The sequence below is a fragment of the Sphaeramia orbicularis genome, chromosome 24 (genome assembly GCF_902148855.1).
Source record: "Sphaeramia orbicularis chromosome 24, fSphaOr1.1, whole genome shotgun sequence".
Classification (NCBI taxonomy): domain Eukaryota; kingdom Metazoa; phylum Chordata; class Actinopteri; order Kurtiformes; family Apogonidae; genus Sphaeramia; species Sphaeramia orbicularis.
Genome location: NC_043979.1, coordinates 3779401 through 3793672, shown reverse-complemented (window position 1 = coordinate 3793672; position 14272 = coordinate 3779401). Strand labels below are relative to the sequence as shown.

The 14272-nt window shown below is 36.1% G+C and overlaps 1 protein-coding gene across 1 annotated transcript in view; it reads left to right on the top strand.

Moving 5' to 3' along the window:
• Positions 1 to 14272, top strand: part of cdk19 (cyclin dependent kinase 19) — a 173145-nt gene that overhangs the window by 89123 nt on the left and 69750 nt on the right. The gene's annotated exons all lie outside the window — the stretch shown is intronic.

Genomic DNA, 14272 nt, shown 5'->3' with positions numbered 1-14272 from the left:
ACCCATGCAGACACGGGGAGAACATGCAAACTCCACACAGAATCGAACCCAGGACCTTCTTGCTGTGAGGCACGAGTGCTAACCACTGCACCACCATGTCGCCCCAGAATGTGTCTTATAAAAGCTAAATGCTGAATGCTGAGTTTTCATCAAATATGTGACCTCCTCTTTGGAGAATTTATAAACTAGTGGCAGGACCATGCATAAGCCACCGATGTTGGCTGTAAACATCTAAAGCAGTGTTTTTCAACCTTGGGGTCGGGACCCCATGTGGGGTCACCTGGAATTCAAATGGGGTCGCCTGAAATTTCTGATCGTTGATACAAAATTAAAACTTACTAATAAAAATTTACATTATATAGCCTAAATGTTGCCTAAAATTAACGTTTATTTGCAACATATTATAACAAACTATTACATGATCAAAAACAAATTTTTAGCCAAAAAAAAAAAAAAAAAAGTCTCTTTTGAATGTCTGGGGTAATAATTTATAAAAAAATTTTGTTTTTAAATTAAAACTTACTAATAAAAATTTACATTATGTATTCTAAATATTGTCTAAAATGAACATTTATTTGCAACATAGTACAGCAAACTATTACATGATCAAAACCAAATTAATTTTAGCCCAAAAAAAAGTCTCTGTTTTGAATGTCTGGGGTCGGCAGAAATTTGTGATGTTAAAATGGGGTCAGGAGCCAAAAAAGGTTGGGAACCACTGATCTATGCAAAATCCAATATTAACGCTAATACAGGATTCTGTTGGGTCTCTGTAAACTTAATTTGATTCTGATTTGAATTGATAAATCACTTTGTGACTGTCTGTGAAAAGTGCTCTATAAATAAAATTTACTTACTTACTTACTTACTTACAGGTATTTAGCAACAAAGCAACATAATATTATCAGGCAACCAAATGTCCTGCTTAGCCTGGACTCTTCCTCTGTTCTCGTCCAGGGGAGGTTTAGAAATAAGGGAAAATGTCTGGTTTTCATTGTTTTTTACAGGACCATTACTCCAATCTGAGGGAAACTCCAAGTATACTTTAAGTGTCTCAAAGTGGAGCTGTGTGTCTTCAAATATGGTCACCCTACATTATTATCTTTTAGTGTCTGATCTACTTTCAGTTGCTAAGCCAATCTACCACTGCATAAAACTTTAAAAATGGCTCATTTTACTAATAGTTACATTTATTTCTGTGCTTAGAACTGGCCTTTGTCACTTTGCTCAGTTGCTATGTAACTAATTCAGCAAAAAATAAATGATCATTCATTCATTTATTTTATCTATCTATCTGTCTTGGCCATAAATTCTATTCCATTCTCTGGATTCTTATTTTATTTTCATTTATTTAAATTTTAGTTTGCTCATCACCAAATGCATGGTATGGAGCACAAACATTATGTCAACAGAAAATATAATATACATTCAATACCAACAAATTCTGTTCCAGGGCTGTAGGAAACATCCACATCTATCTATCTATCTATCTATCTATCTATCTATCTATCTATCTATCTATCTATCTATCTATCTATCTATCTATCTATCTATCTATCTATCTATCTATCTATCTATCTATCTATCTATCTATCTATCTATCTATCTATCTATCTATCGTTCTATCGTTCTATCGTTCTATTGTTCTAATGTTAACACAGGAGTGAATTCATTTACATAAACTTCCTGTCATTAATTCACATGTTAAACTTTTCCGTTTCCTCTTCACTCATTCCTGTCGTTCGTCAGTCTGCAGGTTCATTTGTGGACACAGATTGCTGGTAGTGTTTCTCTGGTTTTGCCAGACTTGGTAAATGGCGTCCGTCCACCCACCAGAGGCCTGTTGTTTGAGTGCAGGTGCTGTTATGTCTGCTGCGGTTGTATTATTATGATTGTGACTGTCTACAGAGGTAGAATTGTAATATCATGGGAGCAGGACGTCCTGCACTTGGAAGAGCGTCTGCCCTGTTTCTACCCTTTAACCTGGCTTCTGCACATGGAGGTTCCTGTGGGATTCTCTCCGCCAGGCTTTTCCCACAGTGCTTTGGTTAAAGGAGATGTTATTCCCTGGAGCTCCGAGTCAGCCTGGAGCCAGACCATGGGGCTTCTTATAATCAGTGTTGAGATGGCGTAAAGATAGAAATGAATCCAAAACAGTCCCGCTTACACAATTACACAGGCACTGGTTCTGCTTTGGGAAAGTGAGGATGTGAACAGTGAGCACAAGCAGTTTCAGATTAATGTGTATTTACCTTAATCATCTGAGCAAAATTTAGGTTATTTGGAGCTGTAGCAGTATTTGGCAGTATGTTGTTGCAGGTGCTATGGACTGGATCAAGTATTTTTGACCTGTATGACTCATCAAATTTTGTTATTATTATTATTTCAAATTATACATGTACATAAACATATACTTAAACATAAGGAACCACACAGACACAATATATACAAACAAATTATACAACAAACCTATCAACCCCCCCCCCCCCCCAAAAAAAAAAAAAACACCAAAAAAACACAACAAAAAAAACAATAACAACCAGATAATGTTATCAACTCCTCTTTCCAATACTCAGGGCTGATTCAGAGTTAATCTAATGTAAACTAACAACACATTTCTCCGTCAAAAGGACATAGGAGACAGCAGGACACTCTTGTTGACAGTAGAGAAAAAAGGATTCCATTGTTGATAAAACAAATTAATTTGTCCATGAACGGAAAACTTAATCTTTTCCAACTTTAAAAAGAAAAGTAAATCATGCACCCGTTGCACAAAAGTGGGTGGCAGAGCTTCCTTCCACTCAAAGAGAATCGTACGATGGGCTAATAGTGTACAGCTTTTTGTACACTATGACTCATTAAATTACACTGAACCAGTCAAAAGTAGTTTATTAATTTAATGCTATAGCTGAGTGTGACATCACAGTTTTGTTTTTCCTAATATTAACTGTAAAAGACTCAAATATCCACCGCTGATGAACAGCATTTAATACCTGTTGATCCACTAATCCTATCAGTACATGTAAATAATTGGTGTAAAATGCAGTTCTTCATCTTTCCATAGTCATCAGATATGACCCATTTGGACGTTGAGAGGCTCCGTAGTTACCATGGAAACGCCGTCATCTTCTACAACATTGATTCACCAGTAAAACCCATGGAGTTGGATCAATGACAGTGGAAAAAAATTGATATCTTTGCTGAAAAAGTCCGTTTTTCTTCACTTTTCTCTGTTTTCATATAACAACCTTTGAATTTAGACTGATCTTTTATGAACATTTACATGATCGGTTAATTAAATATAGGAAAAAACACAAAATACAGGAGATAATATTATTATAAATGGGGCTAAATCACTTAAGAAAGGTTAAAGAGAGGGACAAATGAAGTTGGGAACTTCCACAAAAGCAGCACTGGTTCTTTAAGGGTTAAGTGCAGGAATCCTTTCACACTATTGTACTGTATTGTTTAGTCTATACCCACAAATTCCACATTAAGCATTTCTTGATTGATGACTCAGATCATCAACCTATTGCCAGATTCATTTGTAATTAGTTGCAACAACAATAATGTGTATAAAGAGTAATGAGAGTATAAGGCTTTAAACTCAAAACTATTTCCAGTGATGATGAATATCATGAGGTTTTTTTTTTTTAGTCTTTCAGTTTGTTTTTCTGTTTCAGCTGAGTTTTAATTAGTAATTAGTTTTACGAGTGCAGAAGTAATGTCAGATGATTTTCTTTTGCGAAATTAACTAGTTGTACTTGAGTTTTGATTTAGTTTCAGTGATAGAGTTGAAAGTGTTGAATGAGAGAATGCATGACATCAAACATGTTTCATAAACTCAGTCCACTGTTTGTTAAAACTCTTATTTTGTGCAAAGCCATGAATCATTGACATTGTGGAAAAAGTAAGTTTATTTATGCGATTCTGTTTTCTTTTAGTTCATTTTGCTCTGTAGTTTTTTTGTTTTGTAGTTTTTATTACCCTGCCTCTCGAAGGGAAGGCAAGGGGTACTGTTTTAGTTTGGTTAGTTTCTTTGTTTGTTTGTTTGTTACTCCACCAAGGAGGTTCTGTTTTTGCTGGCGTTGGTTTGTTTGTCTGTTTGTCTGTCTGACTGTGTGCAAGATAACTGAAAAAGTTATGGACGGATTTGGAAGAAAATTTCCGGAAATGTTGATACTGGAACAAGGAACAAATGATTAAATTTTGGTGGTGATCAGTGGGGGTGGGGGTGACTGATCTGCCTTGGTGGAGGTCTGCACTCTGAGTGCTTTTCTAGTTTATTTATATTTTTAAAATTTTGGGGAGGATATTTCCTGTAGGAAGTCTATTGTTATGCTGTTTCATTTAGCTCTGCTACTTTAATACACAATGGAAGAAACTGCTTGGCACAGGGGTTATTATACTTAATGGAAACAAATACGAAAATTTTAAATGGAAATTTAAAAAAAACTGCAAAAAAAAATATCAAAGTTTAAAAATTAACCCCAAAAATTAAATGAACATTGCAACATGAACTAAAATGAAACAGAACTGCAGGTTTTTGCAGGTTTTGTTTTTCCTCCAAACCTCCATGATTGTGATCTTAAAGTCTTTGCTCAACGTTACCTTTATAAACAGTGATTTGCTTCAGTTAATGAATGCTTTAATCATGAATGACTATGAAAACAGAAGCTAATCCGTTCCTTCAGATGCTCCTAACCCAGTGTTTGTAAAACTGCGTCTTCTCCCTGTTGACAGTTCCAGACTAGTCTGACATGTGTTGTATGTAAACGTCTCATCATGTCTTTCGTTCACCTCCATACATGTGCTCCCTCAGCTGGTTCTTCCTGTATTTTCCTCTGCCCGTTTGAGCGCTTCTCTGCCGGTAAATGGGATCTGACAGAACCTGATGGGTCACATGCAGATGAGACGAGTACACGCCTTCTTCTCTCAGATAGAAGTACAAACACTCACAGATGATGCCCTGTTTTTTCTGCTTTACTGCAGTAAAACTGAAAAAGTCCAGGCTCTGAAATGTCCTCAAAGTATAAAAGTCATCAGTCGGAGGACGTTGGAGGACGTTTCTAGTAGGTGTTTGTGTGCAAAGTCAACCAAAGCTTATATTAATATAATGTGAAAACTATGACACCAATCTGACTTCAAATCCAAAATGACTAAAATAAAATAAAATGAATATAAACAAAACACTGCGATGCTGTTTCTCCACGTTCCTCTCTCCTTTTACTGTCGCTTTCATCTGATCATGTCTTTTATTACATCTTCATACAGCTTTTATGTTGTTTTCATCTTGTTGTGCCTTTTTTACATTGATGATAATGCAGTTCTTTATTCAGTCATCACATAATAATACAACCAGTGTCAATAACAACACTTCAAACATTACAAACATTACCAACAGGTTAATGACTGAAAAGGCACAGGCAGAAGCAGAATGCTTATATTAATGCCTGTCCTACAGAACAAATTCAGCTACCCAGCTTCCAATATAGGACAAAGAAAAAAAAAAACAATGCATACAAGCAAACAAACAAACCAAACATAAAAAGGTGAAAATAAACCAGAAAAATAGTCATTCTTTCTGACGTTTTACCTCCGCCAAAGAGGTTATGTTTCTGCTTGTGCAGGTTTGTTTGTTTCTTTGTCTGTCTGTCCATTTTCAAAATAACTTGAAAAGTTATGGACGGATTTGGATGAAGATTTCAGGAAATGTTGATACTGGCACAAGGAACAAATGAACAAATTTTGGTGGTGATCTGGGGGGGGGGGGGTTAGATCTGCCTTGGTGGAGGTCTGTGCTCTCCGAGTGCTTTTCTAGTTTGGGTCATTTTTGGTTGAGTTGTGTGTTTGATATAATTTTTTTTTTGTCACCTTTTACATTCTTTTCATTTTCAGTGTTTTATAGCATTTTCTTGCATCTTTTGTATCATTAATGTCTTGTATCATTTACACTGCTCTTATTTTTAATGTCATTCTCATCTTTTTTTGTATGTTTGTGCGATACTCACACATGGCACACACAAGATCATCTCTAGATACTGTTGCTTGAGTTTTGAAGGTGTGAAATGATGCAAAAAGAAAATTATCATCAGTTCCCCTCACATGCATTAAAACTAAAGAACAAGCAAGGCTGGAAATATATCAAAATAATACTCCACTGCAGACAATTGTTGTTTACCAGGAATTCAGAATACAACCTGTCTGCTGATTCTTCAGTTATACATATAGACTACACATAGTTTGAGTAAAGAAAGAGTATTTTTTGGTCATGTTTTGTCTTCACTTCATATAGAAAACAATTGATTAAGATCGTAAGTCATCCATAACACTGAAAAAAAAAATCCAGAGTTAATATTTTGACTGTGACGTCCAGCTCTAACCAACCTGTTCTGAAAATGTAAAGAGTAAAAAGGACACATATACAGTACGGTGCAAAAGTCTTAGGTAGGGGTTGTAATTAGGGCTGCATGATATTGGAAAGAACTGACAATGCGATTTTTTTAACCCTGTGATATACACTACAAACAAAAAGTTAAGGATATTATAAATTTTTGGCCTATTTTTTTTAGTTGGGATTCTTGCACACAGCACTTTTTACTTTTTTGTGTGAATTGAATAAAAACACTTTTTTTTAATGACCAGACATGGTTTTATTTACAAATGGCAAAAATGACCAAAAAAGGAAAAAAAAATATCCTTAACTTTTTGTTTGTAGTGTATATTGCAATATGAAAAACTTCTCAGGAGGATATAATATCTGTGCGGTGCCGACGTAAATGGTCAAACAAATTACTGGTGTTTCCTCTGGTTGTGGCGACAGGTGCATTAAGGCACTGTCGACACAGAACACGTGTTTCAGTTTCATCCTTCTTGTAGCTGAAATAATTCCAGAAAACTGACGTTGCTTTTCTTTTTGGCACCAAGTCTTAGTTTTCGGTGATTTTCTCTTGCTCGTTGCTTGTTTTTCAATGTTGTTACCAACAACTCACTCCATGTGCAGGGGCGTGGTCTGCTTCAGCAAATTGATTAAGAAGGATTGTGATTGGTGGAACGCTGCACACAGTGTGTGTCAGGTACCCAGGATGAAATTAGATGAGAACACGTTGAGTTCATTTTACTCCTACATTGCAGGACTTTGCGATGTGACTACTGCGCACATGTACATGACGACGACGATGCTCAAACGATATATTGTGCTGCTCTAGTTGTAATGGACATGTATGTTTATTTCTAATAACAAATAAGCAGGAAATGTGTGTGCAAACCTCCACCAAGCACCCCGAATGGTGTGCATGTGTGGATCAACTATTTCTTTTTAAATGAAACAGTTTCCAGGTTGTTCCATACAGTAGAAAAAGTTGAAGCTTGGTACCAGTCATGTGTCTGTCAAATTATATCAAATTCCAATCAATATTAGTTGAGTTTTAATTTTAAATGTGTGGTAAATGGGATTTTCAATGTTAAATGTAAATGTCCACAGAGTCCACATTCCACAGTGGATGTGGACAATTTTGTGCCAGATACAAGATATTGTTCTAAGCTACAGGTGGATCCAACTGGAGGCTAATCAGAGTCGTTTTGAATTTTGTATGAATTTTTGAAAATTGCTCAATAGGATAGACAGATAGGAAAATTGTAGACGTTGTGACCTTGAACTTTGGCCTACTTGGCCCAAAATGTAATGGGTTGGTCCCAGGGCCTAGGCCTATCTGTGGGGAAGATTTGGGAAAGATGGGTGGAATAGTTTTCCCCTAAAGTTGCTAACAAACAAACACACAAACAAACAAACACACAAAGCAAAGTGATCCCAATACCTCCTGGCGGAGGTAAAAACACACACAAATCAGAACTTAATAGTTTCTTCGGGTAAAGTTTGTACCTGTGTGATTTAGATTCAGTAAATCTTCAACTTTCTCAGGTCTGGATGTTCTCTTAAATCCTCGTCAGAATGTTCCTTTTATCCTCTTCTCTGTCCAGATGATCCATGAACCTTCTACTATACTCAGTTTTTTCGTCTTAAATGCACGAGGACACATAAGCATGTGTCAGTCTTATCTGTAGTAATTTATGTACAACTGGAACATACAGCAAATATGTACACAGTATTAAAAACAAAAATACATTTCAGAAAAAGTGTTAATCTGCATGTACTGTATGTGTAAGATTTTAAGGATTAGAAGAAAATCATTCTCAGGAAAATGGTAAAAAACAAACCTGAACATTCCACTTGGATCCATGAATGAAGTATTTGTGTTTGATTGCGTTCTATGTTTGGTGAAAATCCAAACTGGAACATTCATCTTTCTCCTTCTCCTTCCTAAGTGTGGACTCCATCCTCCCACAGCCCATCTGCATGTGTGACTCCATCATTTTTATCTCTCTCTGCATCTGTCACTCCCTCATGGGGAACATTTGTGCCTTTGCTTATGGAGAAAAAAAAAGGTCTAATTAGCCAAACAACAGATTATGCTGCAAAATCTTTGAATTTGATCACTGCCACCAATGTCAGCTAATCTGAAGGAAGGCTAGTTCCAGAAAAAACACCAGACTGAAAGTATCTACTGTCTGTCCGAAAGGCACTAGAAGTTACTAAATGACATCATCACCTAATTTACATAATTGCAAATGTACATGTAAATAATTGTAATGAACGATGTAGGACACAGGAATAACACTGTGTTAGAGAAAAAGGGAAACTATACTCTGTCAATTCTTGTTTGTTTTTTTCATGTCCCAGTTCCATCCATCCTCCTTTATCTGGGCTTGGGGACCGACTGAACCAGTGGTTCCAACCTTTTTTGGTTTGTGACCCCATTTTAACGCCTGTTGACCCCAGACATTCAAATCTGAGACTTTCTTTTTTGCTAAAATTAATTTGTTTTTGATCATGTAATAGTTTTCTATACTATGTGTCAAATACAGGTTATTTTTAGAGGACATTTAGTCTAAATAATGTATATGCTTATGGACAGAGGCAGAAAAGCCAGTTGGAGATTACTGCACAAAGGGAGAATTGGATTTTCCTTGGTCAGGATTAGGGATGTAACGATTACTGGTATAACAATAAACTGCGGTAAAATTGCAGATGGTTAGTATTACCGCTTAAATTCTAATTATCATGATAACCGTGTTTGATTACCACACTTGTAGGAGAAAAAAACCCTATGTAAAGATCTGCTTTTATGTCAAATACTTGAGTATAGTTTTAATTTATTACAATTTTAATTTTCTATACCTAATTTTTGGAACCAATATTCACTTTTAAATCTTTGAAAAGGTTCGTACTGATCTGCCTTGGTGGAAGTCTGCGCTCTCCGAGTGCTTTTCTAGTTTGTTTAGTTTTTCTTCTTCATTTTCTTCAGTTTGTTTGGTTTTTAACCTTACGGTCCGCTTAGGAGATGACAACAAGTCCCAGTAAAACATGAACATTTGTGATTTTCAGCCTACATTAACAATTGAAATGGACCAAAAAGAGACAATAGAGAAAACTGTCAATGTCAGTGGGACTGATTTATATTCAGTGATTTGTTTTAGACAAACAACGATATATTTTTTAATGTCAGAGTCTCCGGAAGTCTCTAATAACAGCAGATAAAGGGGACAGATCAGTCACTAGTGGCTTTTTTGATAAAGAGTCTCTAGTGCAGGGGTGTCAAACTCATTTTAGTTCATGGGCCACATTCAGCTAAATTTGAGCTGAAATGGGCTGAACCAGTGAATTAATAACATCATAATATATAAATAATGCCAACTCCAAACTTTTCTCTCTGTTTAAGAGCGAAAAAGTAAACTTACGTTATGAAATAATAATAATAATAATAATAATACATTTTATTTATAAGTGCCTTTCAAGACACCCAAGGACACTGTACAATAAGATAAAACAAACAATCCATAAAATACAAAGAAATAAACAGATTAAAACAAATAATTACTATATATTGAAATGAAGTTGTAGAATGGAGAGTAGAGCTTATGGGGGGTAGGCTGTTCTGAAAAGGTGAGTTTTGAGTCTGGATTTGAATGTGGGGAGAGAGTCACAGTTAAAGATGGATGTGGGAGGGAGTAGGGGGGAAAAGGTTTACATCTACAAACTATCCTTTCAAACAATGTGAATAACATGAACAAACTGAAAAATTAAGTGTAATTTTCACAATATTCTGCCTCAGTTTATCATTTACACATGTACATTAGAACCTAGAGATCACAGTGGATCTACAAACACACAAAACATTTAATAACAGGCAGAATATTGGTAAAATTGTACTTACTTCTCTTAAGACATTTCAGGTTGTTCATATTTGTTCAGGTTATTCACATTTTTTTTGTGAAATTATACTTTGTTTCAGTGTAAATACATGAAAATATTTACATTTACAAAGAGAAAAATTTGGAGTTGTCAGTATTTATATGTTCTTATTATAGTATTTTACTGATTTGACCCACTGGAGATTGAATTGGTCTGAATGTGGAACCTGAACTAAAAGGATTAATAACTTGGTGTAATGTTTGCATTTCATAAATTCATCCCAGGGGCCAGACTGGACCCTTTGGCGGGCCGGATTAGGCCCCCGGGCCACATGTTTGACACCTGTGCACTAGAGGGTTCTGAAAAATCACTAAATATACCAACAAAGTGTCTAAGTGTGAAACACAGACTTTTCCATCTCCAGACAGACCGTGGGTTTATATGACTGGGACACAGAACATTTGGTGTCATTTAGAGGAAAAATGTGTGTTTTAGTGTTTGAGTCACTTATGAAGTTGCTAAAAGTTTCCAAACAAATTTTTTTAAAGTAGCTAAATTTGTTTCTAAGTGCTTTTTTTTGGGGAAAAAAAAGGAATTGCTAGTGTAGCCTAAAAGTTGCTAAATGTAGAAACAAAAGTGTTAGTGTGCGTCAGTGCACTGGGACGCCGCTGTCACCTCCAGCTTTGTATCGTCTTTCAATCAGATCGTCCACTCTTACGCAATCCCACTGAGTGGAAGCCGGTCATGTGACGGCTGGACATCACATTATATAAACGTCCAGGGATCAGGGAGCGTGCCCCGTCTGCGTCTCTGCTGATTTGGAATAATCTGGTGGGGCATTAAACAGTCAGTGGTTCAGTGTTGTTCTGAAGTGACAGGCTGTGGATCAGAAATGTGCTGACTCTGCTCTGAGGGATTCACTCAAGTTCAAGCAGTCGCTCCCTCAGGCTGACGTCAGAGGCTCAGGCCGGTCGGGTCAGACACTGTGCTCGTCATAAACAAGTTAATCTCTGCTCTCACTGGTTTATTTAAGCCCCCGCACTAATGGGTTAAAGGCTGTTTCCGCTGTTTTCCCGTTGACGCCTTTAAAAGCAGGAACAGCGGGTTCATCTACACAGGTTTAATTAGAAGACTAGTGTTGATTAGAAGGTCTGATATTCAACAGTTGTATTGACTGTCTTTATGGAGGGCTGGACAATGGGACAACATGTTATTATGAAGTAAAAATGGACAACAGACAACATCAACAATTATCACAGAAAACGTCAAAATGTTTGAAGATAAAAGGCAGATTTTTTCCATCACATCTGTTTATATAGTTCAACCTTTTTTTATTGTGTTTGTATTTATCTGTTTGCTTTTGAATGTGGACCAGCATCTATCTATCTATCTATCTATCTATCTATCTATCTATCTATCTATCTATCTATCTATCTATCTATCGTTCTATCGTTCTATCGTTCTATCGTTCTATCGTTCTATCTATCGTTCTATCGTTCTATCGTTCTATCTGTCGTTCTATCTGTCGTTCTATCATTCTATCTATCGTTCTATCGTTCTATCGTTCTATCTGTTGTTCTATCGTTCTATTGTTCTATCATTCTATCGTTCTTTCTATCGTTCTATCTATCTATCTATCTATCTGTCTATCTATCTATCTATCTATCTATCTATCTATCTATCGTTCTATCGTTCTATCGTTCTATCTATCGTTCTATCTATCGTTCTATCTGTCGTTCTATCTATCGTTCTATCGTTCTATCTGTCGTTCTATCATTCTATCTATCGTTCTATCTATCTATCATTCTATCGTTCTATCGTTCTATCTGTTGTTCTATCGTTCTATTGTTCTATCATTCTATCGTTCTTTCTATCGTTCTATCTATCTATCTGTCTATCTATCTATCTATCTATCTATCTATCTATCTATCTATCTATCTATCTATCTATCTATCGTTCTATCGTTCTATTGTTCTATTGTTCTATCGTTCTATCTATCGTTCTGTCTATCGTTCTATCTGTCGTTCTATCTATCTATCTATCTATCTATCTATCTATCTATCTATCTATCTGTGTACTTGGTGGTCTACGCTCAACTGGACAATACTGAGTTTGGGGGTAAAATCATAGAACAAAAACTATCATATAGACTACAGTTGTTTACGCTCAAATCTACGGTTTATCTATTGAGACCGAATCGACATGAGAATCCTTTGGTATATTTCAATATTTCTATGTAGTTTTGTATATTTTCAATATTTTTCAGTATATTATTTTTCAGTATGAGTTTTGTTTGTTTGTTTGTTTGTTTGTTTGTTTGTTTTTTATAGTCTTTCTTTTTGCACTTTAAGCATCTGCTAAAAGCTAAACCTCTGTTTCAAAGATTGCAGTTAACAAAGATCAAACATACAATCGACAAGGCCACAAGAACTTACAATAATCTTAACATACAAACAAAAACAAACCAATACAAAGGGATTCCTAGACATTGGTTCTCTGTAAAAAGTGATTCATATAGTTTGACAGTCTTACCGCATTTGGGGGGGGGGGGGGGGGGGGGGTCTATAAGCTTAATACTGCAAACGCACTGCTCAAAATCAGCCAGGAATGTGTGTAAACTGGGGGTCATTTTCAACACTTCACATTTATGGATATGGAATTTACCAAACAATATTAATCTGCTGCTGCTAAACCAATCATTGTTCCTGTAACAGTGACAAAAAAGATCTATTCTATTCTATTCTATTCTATTCTATTCTATTCTATTCTATTCTATTCTATTGCTCACTTGGAACTTCAGTGGAGGTGACACTAAAAATAATATCTGAAAGTACCTGATAGTCTCTGCTCTCACGTAATAAAAATGCAAAAAAGTCGAGCTGATTCCCATCAAATACAGCGTTTAGAGTCCTTATTAATCCAACCATGCAGACACACATCATTATTCACTTAACCTGCCTCCATTTGCATTTATTTTCCCAAATATAAAATGCTATTTGCAGTATTTAGAGGTTTTACTGAACTTCAAGGTTTCCACTTGGGCTTTTTATGCAAAAAATAAATATGTGAATAAACACAGTTGAATAGAAATGACTTAATACCATAAATCAACTGAGCTGATTTTTATTTTATCTTTTTTTAACTTTCTCATTGTACTAGATTAGAGAAGGCAGCAACAGAAAAAAGTGCACGAAAAAAATGTACATGCATAAAGACAAACAACATAAAAATAATAATAATAATAGTAGTAAATCATAAAATTCTATAGGTAATTTACATATTGTCCAGTTTACAACATCTGTTAGAACAGGGTGAGTAGGATTCCATTTCCATCTTTACTTTGGATTTATTCTGACGAAGAGCCAGACACCTGCATACAGATGCTTTTTGGGTTTTTGTTTTGTTTTGTTTTGTTTTGTTTTGTTTTTGGGGGGGGGGGGGGTAAATTTTGGGAGCAACATGTGGCCACAATGGCAGGAAGCCTTGGCAATGAGACAGCAAAAACTGTAATACATCAGCATAGTCTGACAATGGTGGATTTCATCGGGGTGTATTGAATATAGTTGTAAAGCGGCGGAAGAGCTGGTGCACAGATAAGAGTGGTGTGACCTTCAGGGAAACAAAACAAGCACACACTTCCTGTGGGACAATGTCTGTTTTGAAGAAGGAGCGGGACATTCCCTTCACCTCATGGATTTGGACGCGGTGTCTGCAGTTGCTTTTGTCCAAATAACAAGCAAGTTTTAGGCTTTTTTTAATTCGTGGAAATAAAGCATGACATATTATCAGTACAGTTATGGTTTTTCCAAGAACTGGTTTAATCGGTGCGTCTCCCAGTTAGTCCTGGTCCTCTCATGCTCCGTTGTTTGGGTGATGACACTGAGTCATCAGCGCTGTGTCGACATTATTGACGGTGCAGACGTCCACTGGTTTTTACTGTGATTTAGTCAAACACAAGCTTTTCCACCTCGGCTACGCTCAGCTCCGATCACAAATTTCTGACGACTTCAGTCATTCAAA